The sequence below is a fragment of the Bombina bombina genome, chromosome 6 (genome assembly GCF_027579735.1).
Source record: "Bombina bombina isolate aBomBom1 chromosome 6, aBomBom1.pri, whole genome shotgun sequence".
NCBI classification, from domain to species: domain Eukaryota; kingdom Metazoa; phylum Chordata; class Amphibia; order Anura; family Bombinatoridae; genus Bombina; species Bombina bombina.
The window spans coordinates 749,359,536-749,382,968 of record NC_069504.1 but is presented as its reverse complement, the minus strand read 5'-3'; the positions used below and the strand labels follow the sequence as shown (position 1 = coordinate 749,382,968).

At 35.6% G+C, this 23,433-nt stretch overlaps 1 protein-coding gene across 1 annotated transcript in view; it reads right to left on the bottom strand.

Annotated features, from left to right (window-relative positions):
- The window catches only part of TYK2 (tyrosine kinase 2), a 229,282-nt gene that overhangs the window by 195,105 nt on the left and 10,744 nt on the right, over window positions 1-23,433 (bottom strand). The gene's annotated exons all lie outside the window — the stretch shown is intronic.

Genomic DNA, 23,433 nt, shown 5'->3' with positions numbered 1-23,433 from the left:
AACTTTCTTGCTTTTCAAATAAAAATACCAAGAGAATGAAGAACATTTGATAATAGGAGTAAATTAGAAAGTTGCTTAAAATTGCATGCTCTATCTGAATCACAAAAGAAAAAAATTGGGTTCAGTGTCCCTTTAAGTTACAGGAAATTGGGACAAAATAAATAATGAAATCATATAGTAATGTTTTTTTTACTACAAATAATGAAACAATTTATATTACAACTTCAAACTTCTCTTTAATTGTTGTTACAAGGACACAATCCCATCTCTCTCTTCTATAAGAAATAAAAAAAATATATGTCTGATTAAAGGAATATAAACAGTGATTCTTTAGTAAAAAAAAAAAAAAAGAGAGAAAATGAGCACTTCAATTTCAGTGTAGCCACTGCCTACAGCTAGATAAGCCAGTAGGCACTTCAAAACCAAAGTTCTACTGTCACATGATTTTTGCAGCAGAAGTTTTATATTTATCATGGGCAATAAACTGACTGGAGCTAATGTTATGCTGTTTCCTACCAACACTTTAAAGGAAAAAACTATTCCTTTGCCTGCATATAGAGACCCCAGCCTAGCCTGAGGGATTGAGACAGGAAGTAATGGACAAAACACAAAATGTTAAAAAAGAAAAGATAAAATCCTTTAACCCTTTGAGTGCTAAGCAATTTCCCACCTGGGTGCTAAGCTGAGCTAAGTTTTTTTTTTATTACTTATTTTTTGAAATATTTATTTTTAAACATTTTTTACAGATCCCCAAAACTTAGGCGATTACCTTTCCAACGGTGGGTCTTGGGGGTCTGTAGCTGCTTAGATGTCAGAGTTACATGCTTCTAAGCAGCATGCCCCCTTTCCCTATTCTTGTCATTGTATATTTGAAATAAAGTTTTGCAGTGACGTCATCACGTCATTGAGCGTGACATCACCACGCAAAACGTGAAACCCCGGCGATGCCTGTCACTATACAGGCCCGATCGCCGGGGTAGGAGCAGGTGGGAGCTCCCAGATCTCCCTCAAAGTGGGAGAGTACTAGCGACGGCTCTAAGCCGTCATTAGCACCAGAGTGAGAAATTCTGCGACAGCTCAGAGCAGTTGTTAGCACTGAAAGGGTTAAAATGATAATACATATTGCAATGTTTTCTATACAATCTAACAAACTGCTTTATATAACTTTTAATTCAAGAGGATCTTATGGTAACTTACATATTTGACAAGAGACATCAAGTCTACAATTAAAAGGGACATTCTACACTAGATTTTTCTTTGCATAAATGTTTTGTAGATGATCCATTTATATAACCCATCTGGTAGTGTTTTTGTAAAAATGTATAGTTTTTCTTATTTATTTTTAATAACATTGAGCTGATTTTCAGACTCCTAACCAAGCTTCAAAGTTTAATATGTATACTGATTCCTGTGTCTCCTGTTTGTATAATCTGTCTTTTCATATAGAGGGAAGGAGGGGAGGGGAAAGTGTCTGTTCCTATTTTCCCAACCTAACTTCATCAACAGTGCTAAACTGGGAGCTTCAAAGTACATTTTTAAAAGGTTTGATACTGAAATTTTTAGATCACTAGCTGTTCCCTTTACCGGGGTGTCTATTACATGCAGTCACATGGAAGTTGGTGTATACTATCCCTTTAAGTTCTCATCTTCTAGGCTGTCTCGATAAGATCATTCAAATTAAAGGGACACTGCAGCCAAATGTTTTCATTTTAAATTGTGTTAAAGTTTTTTGTTTCTTGAAAAATACATGTTTCTGTCCTAAATAAACCCAAGTTACTCGACAGGTGTGCAAAGGAATTTCCTGCTCCACCAATAGATCCTGATTAGCCAGTGACCATCATTAGTAGCATGTACATAGCCAATTAGACCTGCAAAAGGACCAGATGATTGTTATTATGTCCTGATACTTAAAACCATAGAATTCAAAGAGAGTGTACTTTCTTTTTCACATGACTGTAAGATGTATTTTTTATAGTTTCATTAGTTTTTTAAATATTGACAAAATAAGTGTAACCTTTTAGGGTCTATAAAGCAATGGGAGCTGCCATGTTGTAACTTAGGTTACTACCTCTGCTGTGGGCAATTAGGGACAGTTATAAATAGGTCACTAGAGTGTGTAGCCAATGGTTGTGTGGAATATAACAGTGTTCTGCACTTCCATTTCTAACAGGAACTGAAAAGCTCCCAATTTCAAAATTAACTTACAGGAAAAGGGAACAAAATAAATAACGAAAGTATATTGCAGACTTTTTCTGATCAAATATTTCATTATTTTCAAATTATACTGAATACTTATTGTAATGGGAAATATGGTGGTAGGTATGTGGGTACTAAAAACCCACCACTATATTAACCATTACATTTCTGACACTGACATTACAGGATGATTACCATTACTCTATGGACTTCCTCCTTTCTATTTTATGATGATCTGCTGTCTATTATAGTTACAGATCCCCTATTACAGTATTTTCACTATATGTTTACATTTGGTTGCTACATGCGTCATTAGATAGGCGGTGTCTATCCAGAATAAGAATCTCTCCATTTAGGAGAGGAGATGCATCACAACAAACGTCAGCCATTTATACTCATCACATAGTTCTCATTATTGATGGACCCTATTTATAATGATCTCTACTCACAAATATATGTTTTCCAATAAATGGTACCGTATGTAATGATATTGCTATGATGCATTTCCACACATCTAATAAACATTACACACCTTAACCTCTTATAGGAAGTTTAATATCACATTGATTTCTTTCATGCACACACGTAGTTGTATCCGTATCACACTTCCAGTCACTATTCGCTATACCACTTACAATCACCTTCCACCATTCTTTCTGTTCATAGTATAATATTAATTTATGATGCATTATATGTCACCATATGGGCAGCGTCCAAAAGCTTTGTAATACATCTGATTGGGTACATCCCCCATTGTGGGAGTGGATATACCACAACAAACATTTTCTGCCACTTCTTTCTTTTTTACCATTTTTCCAATTATATAGGGACGATCCTCTCTTATAGGATCACACGCACACGGTAAGACTAATAAGGTTATGCACTCTATCTTGTGCGTTTTGGGCATTTAACGTTGTTAGCAACATACGATTGTCACTACTTCACATATTATTCTGCATTATATTATGTTAGAATCCCACGGTGGCTCACATATCTTTGGTCATTTTCCATTATGCTAAATCTTTGGAACCACTTGTACATTATTTGTGTGTTGCCAACTAGATTATTATTGGTATAAATGTTGATGCTTTATTTGTTGCAATCAATAGCTATTTAATGCAGCTTCATTCACATGTCTTTTGTTTACCTCTGTTGGAATCACTTTACCCCAGCGGAGGGCTTTGTTTTGATAGGTTTAGAGCTCACTTCCCACACAGGTTTGCCTAATTTGCAATTAATGTTGAGGAATTTGTTTGTTATATATAGCAAGTTTCTATGTTAATTTGTACAAGCCTATGGAGCTGAGAAACGCGTTGCTTGTTTTTAAATGTTTTTAATAAATCTAAGTCATTGATCTTACACTTGCTATATGCTCATTGTTTATCACCCCTTATGAGAGGTTTTGCTGAAATCTGCATTGCTGAAAACTATGGAAAATCAGTCTGCTAGTTGACTGTTATATTTCTTTGGTGCTACATCAGTTGGAGTGCATCTATCATATTTTATCACCATCTTTCATTAGACTGTGCTAGGACATGTGGCGTCCATGTTTATGTTTTTCATCTACAGATTGCTGACTTTGGGAGTTGGACTATACCCCCCACAGAGCGCAGCCTGGGCCTGGATGTACTATGAACTTTTAAAGACTTTACTTTGAACACAGATTGTGCATATTTTCTAGTGGACATTGTAAATTAGTACACTCATTTTCATTCATTTATATTTTTCCCTACTAGAGAGCACCCCCTATCTTAGTAATATGTTTAAAACTCTCATGTCATACAGAAATGCAGGGAATGTTCCTTACAGAACTACAGCAAAATTTGCCTGTCTAGAATATTGTGAGAGTTCTCAACAGTGCTGGAGGATCATTTTAGATCATCTGAGAGTAGAGCTTTATGGAACACATCTCTCTGAAATTTCCAAGCCAGAACATGCAATGATCTGAGATGTCATCGCAGAAAATGCACCATGTCTGCAGACAAAACAGGACACATGCAGGAACCATTAGTGATTTCACTTTGCAGCGCAACTCCACAATAGTCTGTTCTCTTCAAACAGAGCTGTGCTCTGGCTGCACGTGTACGTTTATTTAACACAGTGCATCCAGAGCAAAGTGCTGTTTGAAGTGAACAACCAAATATGAAGTAGCAGTGCATTGATTTTTGCCTGGCTCCCAAGCTTTTCCCAGTCTGCAAAGTTGTTTTTTTCTGAATGTAAGACATTTGTATGAGCAATGCACCTTTTTTTTTTTTTACTACTTTTCTACGTTAGACCAGGAGAAAAGGAAACAAATTTATTCAAGACATTTTACTATTTCTTTTTTTTTGTCTCCCGCTAATTTGCAATGCAATCTTCAACTACAGGACTATATTATAAAACTTTAAAAATTGCTTTATTCTCCGGTTAACCATCACATTGCATTTGAACTGGTGCTTTAGTGTAACTGCCTAATTTAAAAGTGCAGAAAATTTTTCACAAAAAAGAAAAATCTCATTGCAAAAAGTAAAAAAAAAAAAAAAAAGTTCTGCCTCTGGGTACCGTTCTTTTTGTAAGAGAATTCATAAAGTTCAGCCCCTGTGAAATCTGCACTGTAATTTCCTTCCAAGCTGGAGAATCTTTGATCATCCTGTCCTAAGTATTGGGCAACAGTATACAGAGAAATATAAGGAATAATATGAGTTTATAGAAAGTGATAAGATAAGGAGGTCTGATTTTCCTCCAACCTCAGTCCATTTTATGGAAACAGTGTACTCTAAATGTTTCTCCCCATTAATGCTTTTCCAGTGATCTATTTTACCAGCTGGAGTACATTAAAAAAAGATATTAAACAGTGCTCCTTTAGTAAAAACAAATATGTTAACCCCTTTGCTACTGGGAATTTCAGAGAAAAAAACTTGCCCAAAGTACAGGAGAATTTTTAGCATTTTTGCTATCACTATGTTATAAACAGAAATAGCTCTCTCTTTTTTTTTACCTATGAAAACTATATATTTTTAAAGTAGAAATCCCTAGATATTGATCTATGCCCATTCTGTTATATTTTTGATGCTACTATTTGTCCGCCAAATACGATCATTTAAAATAAAAAATATTTTTTAGCAAACTAAATTATTTACACACAACTGCAGTCATAAGACAAATAGTTGCAAAAGCTTCTCTGGGATCCCCTTTGTTCAGAAATATCAGACATGCATGGATTTGACATTGGTTTTTAACAATTAGAATACTGCTAATTGCAGCTGCACACAGTTCTGTAATACCCGGCAGTGAAGGGGTTAATCAGTTAGTTAGTTTTTCCTAGTGTAGGGATTACCCTCCAACCTGACACCTACCACTAGTGTTGCCACCTCAGCCATGTTTTCCTGGACACTTATGAGATACACATGCTGCAGGGTGTGCAGGAAGAAACATGTATTGTGCTTCTGGACAGCACTTGTTATATGCAGTATTCATATTCCTCCCTTCACACCCCGCAGCATGTGTAACTCATAAGTGTCCAGGAAAACATGTCTGAGGTGGCAACCCTACCTACCACCCCCTGATCCCTACCTGTTCCCTTCCAAACAGCTCTATTCCCTCCACCCCCACAACTTGTCTCCACCATATTAGGTACAGGCAGACCATCTGCCAGTATGCAGTTAAGGACTATAAAATTTATTTTTAATAAATTAAATAAAAAAAAAAATAATAATAATTATATATATATTTTATTATTTCTGTAATGTAGAGTCCTCCCCATCAACAGCTCTCTAACACTCACCCTTCACACTGCTCCTCTCCATATTTGTTACTTGCAGCCATTCTGGCAGTAAAAAAAATATATTCTTACGTTTTATTTATTATTTATTTTCTCTAAGGACCCCTCTCACCTCCGGGTATTGCTCCTTAGTGTAGGTCCCCATCCCTCCCTTCATAACTTTTCTGTAGTGTAGGGAACCCTGCCCTACCACCTCTCTCCTTCCCTCACACCTCTCCCACTCAATGGAGGACTGATACAGAGAGTCAGAGACAGACAGCGTCACTCTCTTTAACTATCAGTGCTCCCTTACCATGAGGGCAGATGCCTTCTGCCCCCTAGTTGCTGATAGTAGAGACCGCAACATGCGCCTCTGTGCTGGACATAGGTACTACGTCACACAGTAGTTTGTGCTGATGTAGTACCTATGTCCATAAGGTGCATGGGGTTAAATCAAAGAAAACATGAAAATAAAAAGATTGTGTAAAAAAAAAAAAAAAAACCTTACTTGTTGTTTTCTTGTAAAATGAGCACTTAGAATTTCTCATTGTAGCCACTGCCCAAAAGGAAGATGAGACATATTTGGAACCTAAAGGGACAGTCAACACCCAACACAACTTAATCCCATACCTTAGATCCACAAAAGAAGATGTGCATGGACCTCATCCCATGTTCAATACCTCTAACGTTATATGTGTAATCGTCCAAAGCACATACGATTTTCTCCTGTAGATATGGCCACCAAACCCCCCACCACCACCACCGTTACGTAGTAAGTTTCAATTTAAAGGCATCCGCCAATCAGAATCCAATCCTACGTTAGATTCTTTATACGCGTTCACTGTGATTTGCAGCTGCACTCTATATTTCTGCTTGCGAGCGGACATAAATTATAATGCGCATGCACATTAACAAAGAAACAGCGTCACCGTGAACGAGCATGGAATTCAATAGAGAAGGTGACGGAGGAGGAGGAGGAGGAATTTGGCGGCAATATCTACAGGATAAAACTGTATGTGCTTTGGACGATTACACATATAACGTTAGTAGTATTGGACATGGGATGCAGTGCAGGCGCATCTTTTTTTGTGGATCTAAGGTATGGGATTAAGTTGTGTCGGGTGTTGACTGTCCCTTTAAATTGCATTTTGCCACTTTATATGAATAGTAAACTAGCTCAGAGAGGTGACAAAGAGGTACTAAAATGTTAATTTTCCACTGTTCTCTTCTAAGTATTGGTCTGGGTAAACAGTGAGCAATAGAATAAGGAGGACTGTGTAACTAATTAGACAGATAAAATAAAGGATGTCTGCTCTCCATACAAGTTGTCCATTTTATTGGGTTGTGGTGTTCAGTAGCAGAAACAGCTTTTTAATATACCAAACTATACCTAAAGGAACAATTCCCCATACATTTTATACTCTGCACCTGGTATAACAAGTCATTGAAAACACATTAAGGGGAAACTGATGTTACAGTACACTGTCTGTTTAATGTGTTCCCACTGGTCCATTTTACCTGCTGGAGTGTATTTAATGGTTTGCGATTGTTCCTTTACCTTTATTTTAAATAGCTTTTGCCTATAGAAAACCACCACTAACACTGAAAATATGAATAACAAATGTATTCTCTGCAGAAAAGTAAAGTATACAGGAGGTAACATCACTTCACTAATAATCACCCAGTGTAAAGTAGGAAAGAGACAAAGATTTTTGTATCTGTAATATCTTTTTTACCAGCCATAATTAGCATTTCAATACCTAACTATGTTTAGACATAGATAACAGGTCTGCTTTACCAGCTGGCTCAGCCCATTTTATAGGTGAATCCTTAAAAGGGACATTAAACACTAAATACATTTGATATACAGTGTTAGATAAATTGTGGGTGAACACTAAAATATCATCCATATACGATTTATTTATTTATAAAGACATTTATTTGCTCAAATTGTAAAAATGTAACCTCTGAAAACCCTTATTTCAGTCATACTTCAAAGTTTAAAATCTACTAATGAAATTAAAGGGATACTGAACCCAAATTTTTTCAGTCGTGATTCAGTTAGAGCATGCAATTTTAAGCAACTTTCTAATTTACTCCCATTATCAATTTTTCTTCATTATCTTGCTATCTTTATTTGAAAAAGAAAGTCCAGAATCCTGGACAGCACTTTTTTTATTGGTGGATGAATTTATCCACCAATCAGAAAGAACAACCCAGGTTGTTCACCAAAAAATGGGCCGGCATCTAAACTTACATTCTTGCTTTTCAAATGAAGATACCAAGAGAATGAAGAACATTTGATAATAGGAGTAAATTAGAAAGTTGCTTAAAATTGCATGTTCTATCTAAATAAGAAGAAAAAAATGGGTTCAGTGTCCCTTTAACTTCAAAATGTCCTGCCTCAACAGTTTAATTATTGAATAACTAGATAACAGATCCCCAATGTGGTGAGGGAGACAGTAAATCCAACAGATAAATGCAGTGTAGTCTGATGACAGGAAGAATCTAATTTTCACACTTGTGTATATAAACCAGAAAGAAAGACACTGTGATCGTGGAAAGTTATTGAATACACAATTTTTTTCTGGAAAATAATTACTTAAACATATAAAATTATGATTTTACATTAATTAAATAACTTGTATATAATATTCATGTAGTTAAAGTGATGGTAAATCCAAGCGTATAAACAAACGTTAGGATATACGTTAGGATCACTAAAAATAAAGTGGAGTTTAAGTGATCAGATATTTAAAAAAAGGGTGCTAAACTCACCATTTCTGTGCCGCTGCACATCGCTAAACTCAGCGGCTCCGGCCGCCCACGGCACATCGCTCTCCTTTAATGAGGTGACTTTTGCACCTCTAAACCAATAGCCATACGTGTCAGCTGACAGTGTTCTGTATGCACATACGCTATTGGTTTAGGAGGTGCAAGCGTCGCCTCCTCATTGGTAGAAGAGCGATGTGCCAAGTGTGGCCAGAGCCGCTGAGGTTAGCGATGTGCAGGAGCGCATTCAGGTTGAGTTTAGCACCCCTTTTTAAGTATCTGATCACTTAAACTCCACTTTATTTTTAGTGATGGAAAATACTGATGTTTGTTATTATGCTTGGATTTACCATCACTTTAATATACATCAGTAGTACTGTATAAATGTACCAGTATATAAAAGTCTAGGATAACCATTGGATGCCCAGCACATGATACTAATTATGATATGACTTGTATGTATAATAACTGTATTTGTAATGGATGCTGAGTAGAGATGGGAAGGCCTGGAAAAAAAAAATGTAGTGTGGAATATGTTCTTTTACAATGATAAATAATATGTCTATGACATGGTAGTCAAACTCTATAACATAAAGACCTTAAAGGGACACTAAACCCAAATTTTTATTTTATGATTCAGATAGAGAATACAATTTTAAGCAACATTCCTATTTACTTCTATTATCTAATTTGCTTAATTCTTTAGATATCCTTTGATGAAGAAATAGCTATGCACATGAGTCAGCAACATGAGTCAGCAACTACTGGGCCTATCTAGATATTCTTTTCAGCAAAGGATATCAAAAGAATGAAGCAAATTAGATAATAGAAGTCAATTAGAAAGTTGTTTAAAATGACAAGCTCTTTCTAAATCATGAAAGAAAAAAAATGGGTTTCATGTCCCTTTAATGAAAGGCTTCAGAGACTTTATGTAAAGTCTTAAATCATTGCAAGTTCACTCAGCTGAAGACAAGCAAATCCTGGAATACAATTCAAGTACACTGTATTTCTCAATGCAATTCTCAAATAAGAGAAATAAGCATTTCTGCCTCTAGGGGGCACTGCAGGGGAAAGGTTTCAGTTTAGTTTGCTTGTGGGCTCCATCTTGTACCTCCTACAGTGGGTGATTGTTGGTATACAGATGATACTTTCTGTCCTCTAAGACCTTAATTAACAGGTAAGATGATACATTTGTCTGACAAATGTATATTTATAACCTTTATCTAAATGACACCTATTAATGTTCTCCCCATTACAGCATAATGTTTATCTTGTCTTGCCACTAAATTGCTTTTTGTTCCTCCTCTACAGTAAAATGGTGACACCAACATCTAGAGTTTGGGAACATTTCCACAGTGCAACTGCTGCTGAGAGCAAAGCTGCAATTTGCAAATACTATGAGAAGAAATTTTGTTTGGATGACAAACACATCCTTGCATGCCAGAGGTGCCCTAAATACATTAAAAAATACTTTATGGAATTAATTGATGGGGGCCATAATAAAAATGCAAGTAGCTTTTCCCTCCAAAGTTCTCATCCCAGAAACGCTCTTTCTGCTGCTTCTGTATCATCACAAAGAGTTTCTTCACTAGCAGCATCTTTAAAGGGACATTAAACCCACATTTTTTTCTTTCATTATTTAGATAGAGCATGCAATTTTAAACAACTTTCTAATTTACTTCTATTATCTAATTTGCTTCATTCTCGATATTCTTTGCCGAGTAGCATATCTAGATAGGCTCAGTAGCTGCCGATTGGTGCCAGCACATAGATGCCTCATGTGATTGGCTCACCCATGTGCATTGCCATTTCTTTAACAAAGGATAGCTAAAAAATAAAGCATATTAGATAATAGAAGTAAATTGGAAAGTTGTTTAAAACTGAATTCTCTATCTGAATCACGAAAGAAAATGTTTGGGTTTAGTGTCCCTTTAAAGGGACAGTATACACTAGATTTTTCTTTGCATAAATGTTTTGTAGACGATCCATTTATATAGCCCATACAGTTTTTTTTTGTGTTTTTTTTTTTTTTAAATGGAAAGTTTTGCTTATTTTTAATTAGCATTGCTCTGATTTTCAGACTCCTAACCAAGTCCCAAAGTTTTAGGAGAATGCTGACGTATACCTACTCCAGCTTGCTACCGTTTGTGTAAAGGGTCTTTTCATATGCAAAGAAAGGGGGAGGGGGTCTGCTATTTCCCACTTGCAGTGGGTGTTCCAGCTACCTTTTTAACAGAGCTAAACTGGGAGCTTCTAAGTAAGTTTTTAAACGGTATTATACTGGATTTTTAGATTAGTATCTATGCATATTATTCTTTATAATAGTGTCTATTACATGCAGTTATAGGAAAATTGGTGTATACTGTACCTTTAAGTAAGGAAGTGTTGCAAACCACTGGCCTCACAAAAATACACCTTAATTTATAGATAAAACAACACCTGATCAAGCTCCTAATACAATCTTTCACTTTAATTTCTTCAGCAGTTGTAGGCTTGTTTCAATCCGTGCAAAGCTTAAAGGGACATGAAACCCACATTTTTTCTTTCATAATTTAGAAAGAGCATGCCATTCTAAACAACTTCCTAATTTCATTCCATTATCTAATTTGTTTTAATCTCTTGATATTCTTTGCTGAAAAGCATATCTAGATAGGCTCAGTAGCTGCTGATTGGTTCCTGCACATAGAAGCCTCATGTGATTGGCTCACCATGTGCATTGCTTTTTCTTCAACTAAGAATATCTAAAAAATGAAGCAAAATAAATAATAGAAGTAAATTGTAATGTTGTTTAACCCCTTAAGGACACGGCCATTTTTCAATTTCTTTCCCTGAAGGACCAGGGCCATTTTTAAATTTCTGCGGTGTTTGTGTTTAGCTGTAATTTTCCTCTTACTCATTTACTGTACCCATACATATTATATACCGTTTTTCTCGCCATTAAATGGACTTTCTAACGATACCATTATTTTCATCATATCTTATCATTTACTTAAAAAAAAATGATAAAATATAAGGAAAAAATGGAAAAAAACACACTTTTTCTAACTTTGACCCCCACAATCTGTTACACATCTACAACCACCAAAAAACACCCATGCTAAATAGTTTCTAAATTTTGTCCTGAGTTTAGAAATACCCAATGTTTACATGTTCTTTGTTTTTTTTTTTGCAAGTTATAGGGCCATAAATACAAGTAGCACTTTGCTATTTCCAAACCATTTTTTTTTTTCAAAATTAGCGCTAGTTACATTGGGACACTGATATCTGTCAGGAATCCCTGATTAACCCTTGACATGTATATATATTTTTTTAGAAGACATCCCAAAGTATTGATCTGGGTCCATTTTGGTATATTTCATGCCACCATTTCACCACCAAATGCAATCAAATAAAAAAAATTGTTCACTTTTTCCCAAATATTTTCACAAACTTTAGGTTTCTCACTGAAATTATTTACAAACAACTTGTGCAATTATGGCATAAATGGTTGTAAATGCTTCTCTGGGATCCCCTTTGTTCAAAAATAGCAGAAATATATGACTTTGGCGTTGCTTTTTGGTAATTAGAAGGTCGCTAAATGCCACTGCGCATCACACGTGTATTATGCCCAGCAGTGAAGGGGTTAATTAGGGAGCATGTAGGGAGCATCTAGGGTTAATTTTAGCTTTAGTGTAGTGTAGTAGACAACCCCAAGTATTGATCTAGGCCCATCTTGGTATATTTCATGCTACCATTTCACCGCTAATTGCAATCAAATTAAAAAAAACGTAAAATTTTTCACAATTTTAGGTTTCTCACTGAAATTATTTACAAACAACTTTTGCAAGTATGGCATAAATGATTGTAAATGCTTCTCTGGGATCCCCTTTGTTCAGAAATAGCAGACATATATGGCTTTGGCGTTGCTTTTTGGTAATTATAAGGCCGCTAAATGCCGCTGCGCACCACACGTGTATTATGCCCAGCAGTGCAGGGGTTAATTAGGTCATTTGTAGGGAGCTTGCAGGGTTAATTTTAGCTTTAGCGTAGAGATCAGCCTCCCACCTGACACATCACACCCCAGGATCCCTCCCAAATAGCTCTCTTCCCTCCCCCATCCCACAATTGTCCCCGCCATCTTAAGTACTGGCAGAAAGTCTGCCAGTACTAAAATAAAAGGTATATTTAAAATTTAAAAAAAAATTGTAAAGCATATTTACATATGCAGCTGTGTAGGATCCCCCCTTAGCCCCCAACCTCCCTGATCCCCCCCCCCCAAACAGCTCTCTAACCCTCCACCTCTACCTTACTGGGAGCCATCTTGGGTACTGGCAGCTGTCTGCCAGTACCCTCTTTGCAAATACAAATGGGTTTTTTTTTTTTTTTTTTCCCATTTTTTCTGTAGTGTAGCTTCCCCCCCCCCACAGACAAATCCCCCACCCGCTCCCAGATCCCTTAGATTTATTTTTGTTGGGGATTGTATCCCCCCTTACTGCCAGTCTTATATAATTATTTTACTGTAGTGTAGCGGTTCCCACCCGCTCCCTCCCCGTGCACGCGCCCACCCACCGGCCCCCGCGCACGCGCGCGCTCCCGTGCGCGCGCCCAACAACCCCGCCCCCTGATTCCGCCCCCCTCTCTCTGCAATTTGTCACCGATGGCCGCCCACCCGCCTCCCACGGTCAGCTCCCACCCACCAACGATCGCTTCCAGCCGCTTTAATCCCCAAAGTCGTATAGGGTACGTCACTGGTCTTTAAAGACCAGGTTCTGTGCGACGTACCCTGTACGACTCGTGTCGTTAAGGGGTTAAATTTGTATTCTCTATCTGAATCATGACAGAATTTTTGGGGGTTTAGAGTCCCTTTAAGTTTTTAGAAGTCCATGAGAAAAATGACAAATATGAAGAGGAAGACGAAATGGAAAATGATAGCATTAGTTCAAAAAATTAGATAGATTAAATTGCATGTATATGTTGTGTCTTTTTCCTTTTCTCAATATATTTTTTTTAAAAAGTTAAACCTGGCTATGGAGCTTAAAGTGAAGGTCTAATTTGATGAATTAGTGCCTGTTTTATTATAAACCTATTAAAACCAATGGCACTTTAATTCATCAAAATTGACATTTCACTGTTTTCTTCAAAAACGTCACTCCAGCGCTTCCTCCGCGGGTCCAAATGACGAATCCGGCTTCCTCCAATCACAACGTTGCATCAGGCCAAGATTCCCCCTTGGAGGAAGCCTGATTCGTCATTTCTGACGTCTGCAGAGGCTTATGACGACCGGGGGAAATCGCTGGAGTCGGCATTCAGGATAAAAAGATACGTTTTTGAAGAAAACGGTGAAATGTCAATTTTGATGAATTAAAGTGCCCTTGTTTTTAATAGGTTTATTAAAAACTGGGCACTAATTCATCAAAATGGACCCTCACTTTAAATATCGAGGTGGTCCTTACACCACCCAATGACCATATCCTACTTGCACAAAATAATGTCAGTTACGTTCCATTTTATTTGCAGTTTTTTTATGTTGATAGTTTCTTGCTTTTTTTGGTTGCCTGTTCTCATGTATAGTTGAAATATTCTTAACATACCTTGTTATTTATTCCATGTGTAACAAAAAATAAAGTTTTAAAAAGCAAGTTTAGTTTAGTTACTGAATAAGCTGTACTTTTATATCAAGTATAATATTTTATATACACTACATTTTATGTTCCCAGTGTAACAAAATGACGTTCTATTTATAAAACGACTCCACGCTGCATTTTTTTACATTTTTCCAAAAATTTCCATTTTTCCCAGAAAAAAAAACGAGTAAAAAAACAGTTTTTTTTTCCATGGTTTCAAAATTTCCAGAAATTTTACATCTCTATTGCTGAGCCAATATGCTGAATATAAAGACGGTTGACGAACTGTATTTAGAATAAATTACATACAAATGTACTACATAGGGGCTAGAGAGTCTGTAATGACTAATACACACCTATGGGAAATTAAATTATACTCAGACTAATATAAGAAATAAAAAAAAATTTATAAACTCAAATATCATTAAGGAATGTGCACAAATAACACAACATATCTATATCAGGAAGTCTCTCTTTATCTAAAATAAACTCCTCATGCAAGGCTGTGCCACCCAATGGCCAAACTTGAATATTGCCCCTTTATATTTGAAATGATCTCACACCATGAGGGCAGAACATTGACCAATGAGAGCTATCGCTCACACCCTAAATGTTTTCACTGGATGATTGACAAAATGGGGAGGAGGATGCCAGGGAGAAAAGAGTATAGTAGTTGAGAGGGGACTCTTTTTGAGAGAACTCGCTTGGAAAAAACACTTTTTTGAGGAACTCTTTGAAGGAACTCTTGGAGCTAACTTTTTGAGGCTGATCCTTAAAGCTAATATTTGTGGTGGTAAACCCTTGTTCTGACTGTGAAACTTTTGAGGTGAAGACAAATCTCAGATCTTGCTATCTGCCTACCTGGTTAACTAAATTAAACTTTTTGTTTAAAGGATACACTCACACAGGTCCGACAGACACAGAAAACAGTTTTTCCTGAATATCAACTTGGTACCTAGTCACTTATAATAGCAATTTAATATTGTAATCAGGGATGCCACCTTTCTTGGAAGAAAATACCGGCCATGCTCATTAACATAAATTTGAATAAATAAACTAAAAAAACTAAAGCTGATAGGACTGATTTTAAAGGGATAGCAACCCCATTTTTTTTTTCATGATTCAGATAGAGCATGCAGTTTTAAGCAACTTTCTAATTTACTCCTATTATCAATTTTTCTTCGTTCTCTTGGTATCTTTATTTGAAAAAGTATAAATGAAAGCTTTGGAGTCTGCCTATTTTTGGTTCAGTACCCTGGATAGGGCTTGCTGATTGGTGGATACATTTAGCCATCCAATCAGCAAAAGCAACCCAGGTTCAACCTAAAATGGGCGGGCTCCAAAGCATTTATTCCTGCTTTTTCAAATAAATATACCAAGAGAACGAAGAAAATTTGATAATAGGAGTCAATTAGAAAGTTGCTTAAAACTGCATGCTCTATATGAATAATCAAAAAGAAAATATTTGGGTTTACTATCCCTTAAAATGCTCATTTGCTTATAACTAGTATTCATCACACTCAGAAGAAGTTTCACTTTGACAGGGGCTTTCTTTCAATATTTATTCTTTATTTTCAACATTGACATGAACCTTAAAAATACTAACCGTGTCGGTAAAATACTGGCTGGGTGCCAACCCTAATTGTGATAGTCACTATAGATAAAATGTCTTTATTGCAGTAGTGTAATATCTGAAGTAAAAGTGGGTTCTATATTTATAATTTAATATCTCATAGATGATTTCTCCTCCATCTCTCATCAAAAACAAAATAATTCTTGAACTGCCTGACTCTCTGCTGCAACTACAATCCATGTGACACGCTACCCCAAACCTTATGTCTAAACCTGTAGACTGTGAGCTCTCCGGAGCAGGGTCCTCTTCCTCCTGTACTCGATTTGTTTAGTTTATTATGTTTTGTATTTTATCAAAAATCCTTGTAATTGTATTCCCCTATCTTTGTACCCAGCGCTACAATATTTTGCGGCGCTATACAAATAAATAATAATAATAATAATGATAGTCTTCCAGATAATATTTCATTGAGAAAATGTACTATTGAAAAAAAAAGGAGTTCTGCATTAAATACTCATAAATTGATTTTAAGTTATTTTAAAACATTTTAGAAATTATATTTAAAGTTTAGCCATATTGTATTCACTGCTGTTGTATTTATTGGTTAATATTAGGGCTTATATTAAAATGTATGATAATGGAGCGCTCAAGGAGAGCTAAAGTACAGCCGTATTGGACAGATAATATCAGATTTAAGTAGACTATAGCAAGCGCAGAAGATTAACCACAAATGCCTAATCTATAAGTCCTATATTAAATACAAAGCAGTACTGCAAATGAATTACTAAAAATAAGTGCAATCAATAAATGCGGATAAAAAATGCGATTAAAAATGGATATATTTATATATAGCAACTCTTAAGTATGTTTATAAAAAATACCTTTCATAAATATACTGAAATTCATAAAAATAATACATTTAATACAATAAGTAAAAGGTCGACCTTAATATCTCAAGAAACATGCATCAATAAATACAAAAAAAAAATACAATAATCAAAGTTTACAAAAAACAAAGTGCAGAATAACTGGTTCTGTGTGTCCAATCGAACAAATGTAAAATAGTCTGTAAGAGAGTCTTTCAGGCCCATTTATCAAGCTCCGTATGGAGCTTGAAGGGCCGTGTTTCTGGCAAGTCTTCAGACTCGCCAGAAACACAAGTTATGAAGCAGCGGTCTAAAGACCGCTGCTTCATAACCCTGTCCGCCTGCTCTGAGCAGGCGGACAGGAACCGCCGGAAATCAACCCGATCGAATACGATCGGGTTGATTGACAGCTCCCTGCTGGCGGCCGATTGGCCGCGAGTCAGCAGGGGGCGGCGTTGCACCAGCAGCTCTTGTGAGCTGCTGGTGCAATGTTAAATGTGGAGAGCGTATTGCTCTCCGCATTTAGCGAGGTCTTGCGGACCTGATCCGCAGTGTCGGATCAGGTCCGCAAGACCTTTGATAAATGGGCCCCTTTTAGTCCTTTGTGCTTGCAAACTTGAGTATCCGTGTAGACGACAAGCCTCCTAGTGACAAAGGACAGATTCCTTAAGGCAGTGTGTAGAGCCTTATGTGAAATAAATAATCTGTACTCACAGTTAAGAAAGTCGATATCTGCAAAAGTATGATGTCCGCAAAAGTATGCTGTCCAGGTGCATATACTTGTAAGTTCAATAGTCCCAAAGGATCACCAGACTATATAATTGATAACAATTTGATGATAAAAATTATTTATATACGATATGAGTATAAGCGTATACAGTAAGTAACAAGTATTAACTACTCGCAATCCTGGAGCCTTCGATCCTACCAGCGGCAGCTAACTGAATAACCCCTAAGAACTGACAGGATGATTTGTAATCAGGCTGAACAGTCTAGGGTGCCGTGGGCCGAAAATTCAGATACACCGTCTGGTCACAGGAATATCGGCTCTATGCGATACTAGATATTAACTCCGTGAGCGGAGTGGTTAAGAGCAACGCGTTTCAATTTTTCAATCTTTTTCAAGCTCGTTACCGGAATACTCTTTCCCGGGTAAATATATACCTATATCTGCGTGCTGATTGGAGTGAATCCTAACCAATCATGAACGCTGCAGGCGCTAACTGTCAGTCTTTCTTTGTTCTAAGCCGCGGCCAGGATACAAATGGCAAGTTGCCATGCCAACATTAAAACTTACAACTTGCTAAATAAATAGTGAGAAATATACAAACCACTACTTAAACTGTCCTAAACAAACTTGGAAATCGGATTAGAAATGTCAATTATAATAAATATTTAAAAAATATAAAAAAACACACATAACAACCGAATCGAGTAAAACTGCCAGAGGATATCACAATTAATAATTAAAACAGTTTTGGAAGCTTATTAAAATATTTATATAAAATTCTAATAAGGTGATAGGTATCCTCAGATATAGATATGAAAAATATTATTTAAATAAATTTTATTTAAATAAATTTATAGGGAATACGGAAAAAATCATGAAAAACATATTTGACATTAAAACTAAAGTATAATATAATAAGATTAAATATATAGATATAAAATCTTATTAAAATTTATAAAAATAGGAGTGATGAAATCATATATAAAAATACTAGTCTTACTTTAACAATATTATTATAAAAAGCAACCTAGGTCAAACTCAAGATTTAGACCATTTGGAGTTAATGTTCTAAGCTCAAATATCCACTTGGCTTCTAATTTGAGAAGTTCATTTAATACATTACTCCCTCTCCAGTTAGGTTTTATTTTGTCAATCACAGTGTAGCTAAAGTGCTTAGTGTTCCCATTATTGCATCTTTTAAAATGTTTAGGGACAGGGAGATCTTTGTTCCTTTCGAGGTTCATATTTTCAATTGAGTTTAGATGTTCCCTAATTCTATCACGTATGGGCCTAGTGGACTCACCTATATATTGAATCCCACACGAACACTCTAATAAATAAACCACATTTGAATCAGTGCATCTGTATAAGTTTTTGATTTTATATACCTTATTTGTAATTGTTGATTTAAATTCTTTTCTTTTAGTTGAGTGTTTGCAGGCCTTGCAGCTCAAGCAAGGGAAAAAACCCACAATTTTGTCACCTTTCAAATCTATATCATTTGGGGAACTAGCTGTTTTCTTCAAATCAGTAGGCGCTAAGTAATTTTTCAGATTCTTGCATTTCTTATATATTACACTAGGTTGATTTGGCAAACATGGGCCAATCACTTCATCAGACTTTAAAACGTGCCAATGTTTTTTGAGGATTCTTTCTAATTTTTTGTTATCCTCATTGTATTGTGTGATAAACGGGACTTTTAGTTCACCATCTTCTCGTATAGTGGCAACATTAGTTTTACTCTGTTTTCTACTCAATAAGAGATCCCTATTCATATTAGCAGCCTCGGTTCTTGCATTTTCTATTAATTCTACATTGTATCCCTTATTGATAAATTTATTCACCAAAATTTGTGATTGTTGATTGTAATCTAAATCTTCCATGCAATTTTTCCTAATTCGCATGAATTGACTTTTTGGAATGTTTTTCTTCCATTTATCCAAATGGCAACTTTCTGCATGTATATAGCCATTGGCGTCTACGGGCTTAAAATAAGTTTTTGTTACAATCTTGTTATTTATAATATTTATTTGTAAATCTAGAAAGTTTATACTCGATTCTTGTATTTCAAACGTGAATTTCAGATTTTTTTCATTATTATTCATTCTCGAGAAGAACCATTCCAAATCAGTTTTGTTGCCTCTCCATATAATAAAAATATCATCTATATAACGTTTATAGGAGACCAGATTTGCCCCCAGATCGGTGGAGTCAAGAAATATTCTCTCCCACAGACCCATAAATAAGTTAGCATAACTAGGGGCAAATCTGGTCCCCATCGCTGTCCCACATAATTGCAAGTAAAATTTTCCATCAAAGTTAAAATAATTGTGAGACAGAATAAATCTAATGCTCTCAATTAAAAAAGATTTTTGTTCTGCTGGAAGTGTGTCATCTTTATTCAAATAAAATGTGATTGCTTCAAGCCCTAATTCGTGTTGAATACACGTGTATAGCGCTGAAACGTCACATGTGGCTAAAAGACATTCTTCATCCCATTCAATATCCTCCAGCATTCTCAGGACATCAGTAGAGTCCTTCAAGTATGAAGGAAGGCTTTTTACGTGATCTTGCAAAAATATATCTATATATTCTGAGAGATTCGCTGTAATTGATTCAATACCCGAGACAATTGGTCTCCCAGGGGGGTCAGAAATATCCTTATGAATTTTTGGGAGACAATATAGGAGTGGAATTTTCGGACATTTAGGTATGAGGTAACTACTCTCCTTATCATTTAAGATACCTATATTGTTTGCCCTCCTCACTAAAGCATTCAGTTCTGTTAAAAAATCGTCAGTAGGATTCTTTTTTAGAATTTTATAAGTTTCTTTATCATTCAGTAGATTATAACACATACCGAGATAGCGGTCCTTATCCATAAGGACTATCCCCCCTCCTTTGTCCGCTGGTTTCACTATTATTGTGTTATTAAGTTCTAAGTCCTTTATTTCTGATAATTGTGCTCTAGTTAGATTTGCCTTTCTGTGTCCTGTTTTTTTCAACTCCAAATTTTGTATATCTTTGGTAACTAACCTCTCAAAAGTCTCGATTGCCCCTCCTTTTATATGTTTGGGGTAAAAACGAGATTTTTCTTTTAGATTTGAATGTTTGAATGTCTCATCTCCCTGTTCTAGAGTATTAGTTCTCTCATATGGAGTTCTTAAAAACCATTTTTTAACCGTTAGGTTTCTAATAAATTTGTGTGCGTCTATAAATGCACCAAATTTATTCACCCTATTCGATGGGGCGAAAGAAAGGCCTTTATTTAGAACCTCAGTTTGTTTCTCTGTTAATTCAATTTTGCTCAAATTGTATATATTACTCCTATCTTCATTTAGAACCTTTTCGTTTTTGGAGACCAATTGTCTCGGGTATTGAATCAATTACAGCGAATCTCTCAGAATATATAGATATATTTTTGCAAGATCACGTAAAAAGCCTTCCTTCATACTTGAAGGACTCTACTGATGTCCTGAGAATGCTGGAGGATATTGAATGGGATGAAGAATGTCTTTTAGCCACATGTGACGTTTCAGCGCTATACACGTGTATTCAACACGAATTAGGGCTTGAAGCAATCACATTTTATTTGAATAAAGATGACACACTTCCAGCAGAACAAAAATCTTTTTTAATTGAGAGCATTAGATTTATTCTGTCTCACAATTATTTTAACTTTGATGGAAAATTTTACTTGCAATTATGTGGGACAGCGATGGGGACCAGATTTGCCCCTAGTTATGCTAACTTATTTATGGGTCTGTGGGAGAGAATATTTCTTGACTCCACCGATCTGGGGGCAAATCTGGTCTCCTATAAACGTTATATAGATGATATTTTTATTATATGGAGAGGCAACAAAACTGATTTGGAATGGTTCTTCTCGAGAATGAATAATAATGAAAAAAATCTGAAATTCACGTTTGAAATACAAGAATCGAGTATAAACTTTCTAGATTTACAAATAAATATTATAAATAACAAGATTGTAACAAAAACTTATTTTAAGCCCGTAGACGCCAATGGCTATATACATGCAGAAAGTTGCCATTTGGATAAATGGAAGAAAAACATTCCAAAAAGTCAATTCATGCGAATTAGGAAAAATTGCATGGAAGATTTAGATTACAATCAACAATCACAAATTTTGGTGAATAAATTTATCAATAAGGGATACAATGTAGAATTAATAGAAAATGCAAGAACCGAGGCTGCTAATATGAATAGGGATCTCTTATTGAGTAGAAAACAGAGTAAAACTAATGTTGCCACTATACGAGAAGATGGTGAACTAAAAGTCCCGTTTATCACACAATACAATGAGGATAACAAAAAATTAGAAAGAATCCTCAAAAAACATTGGCACGTTTTAAAGTCTGATGAAGTGATTGGCCCATGTTTGCCAAATCAACCTAGTGTAATATATAAGAAATGCAAGAATCTGAAAAATTACTTAGCGCCTACTGATTTGAAGAAAACAGCTAGTTCCCCAAATGATATAGATTTGAAAGGTGACAAAATTGTGGGTTTTTTCCCTTGCTTGAGCTGCAAGGCCTGCAAACACTCAACTAAAAGAAAAGAATTTAAATCAACAATTACAAATAAGGTATATAAAATCAAAAACTTATACAGATGCACTGATTCAAATGTGGTTTATTTATTAGAGTGTTCGTGTGGGATTCAATATATAGGTGAGTCCACTAGGCCCATACGTGATAGAATTAGGGAACATCTAAACTCAATTGAAAATATGAACCTCGAAAGGAACAAAGATCTCCCTGTCCCTAAACATTTTAAAAGATGCAATAATGGGAACACTAAGCACTTTAGCTACACTGTGATTGACAAAATAAAACCTAACTGGAGAGGGAGTAATGTATTAAATGAACTTCTCAAATTAGAAGCCAAGTGGATATTTGAGCTTAGAACATTAACTCCAAATGGTCTAAATCTTGAGTTTGACCTAGGTTGCTTTTTATAATAATATTGTTAAAGTAAGACTAGTATTTTTATATATGATTTCATCACTCCTATTTTTATAAATTTTAATAAGATTTTATATCTATATATTTAATCTTATTATATTATACTTTAGTTTTAATGTCAAATATGTTTTTCATGATTTTTTCCGTATTCTCTATAAATTTATTTAAATAAAATTTATTTAAATAATATTTTTCATATCTATATCTGAGGATACCTATCACCTTATTAGAATTTTATATAAATATTTTAATAAGCTTCCAAAACTGTTTTAATTATTAATTGTGATATCCTCTGGCAGTTTTACTCGATTCGGTTGTTATGTGTGTTTTTTTATATTTTTTAAATATTTATTATAATTGACATTTCTAATCCGATTTCCAAGTTTGTTTAGGACAGTTTAAGTAGTGGTTTGTATATTTCTCACTATTTATTTAGCAAGTTGTAAGTTTTAATGTTGGCATGGCAACTTGCCATTTGTATCCTGGCCGCGGCTTAGAACAAAGAAAGACTGACAGTTAGCGCCTGCAGCGTTCATGATTGGTTAGGATTCACTCCAATCAGCACGCAGATATAGGTATATATTTACCCGGGAAAGAGTATTCCGGTAACGAGCTTGAAAAAGATTGAAAAATTGAAACGCGTTGCTCTTAACCACTCCGCTCACGGAGTTAATATCTAGTATCGCATAGAGCCGATATTCCTGTGACCAGACGGTGTATCTGAATTTTCGGCCCACGGCACCCTAGACTGTTCAGCCTGATTACAAATCATCCTGTCAGTTCTTAGGGGTTATTCAGTTAGCTGCCGCTGGTAGGATCGAAGGCTCCAGGATTGCGAGTAGTTAATACTTGTTACTTACTGTATACGCTTATACTCATATCGTATATAAATAATTTTTATCATCAAATTGTTATCAATTATATAGTCTGGTGATCCTTTGGGACTATTGAACTTACAAGTATATG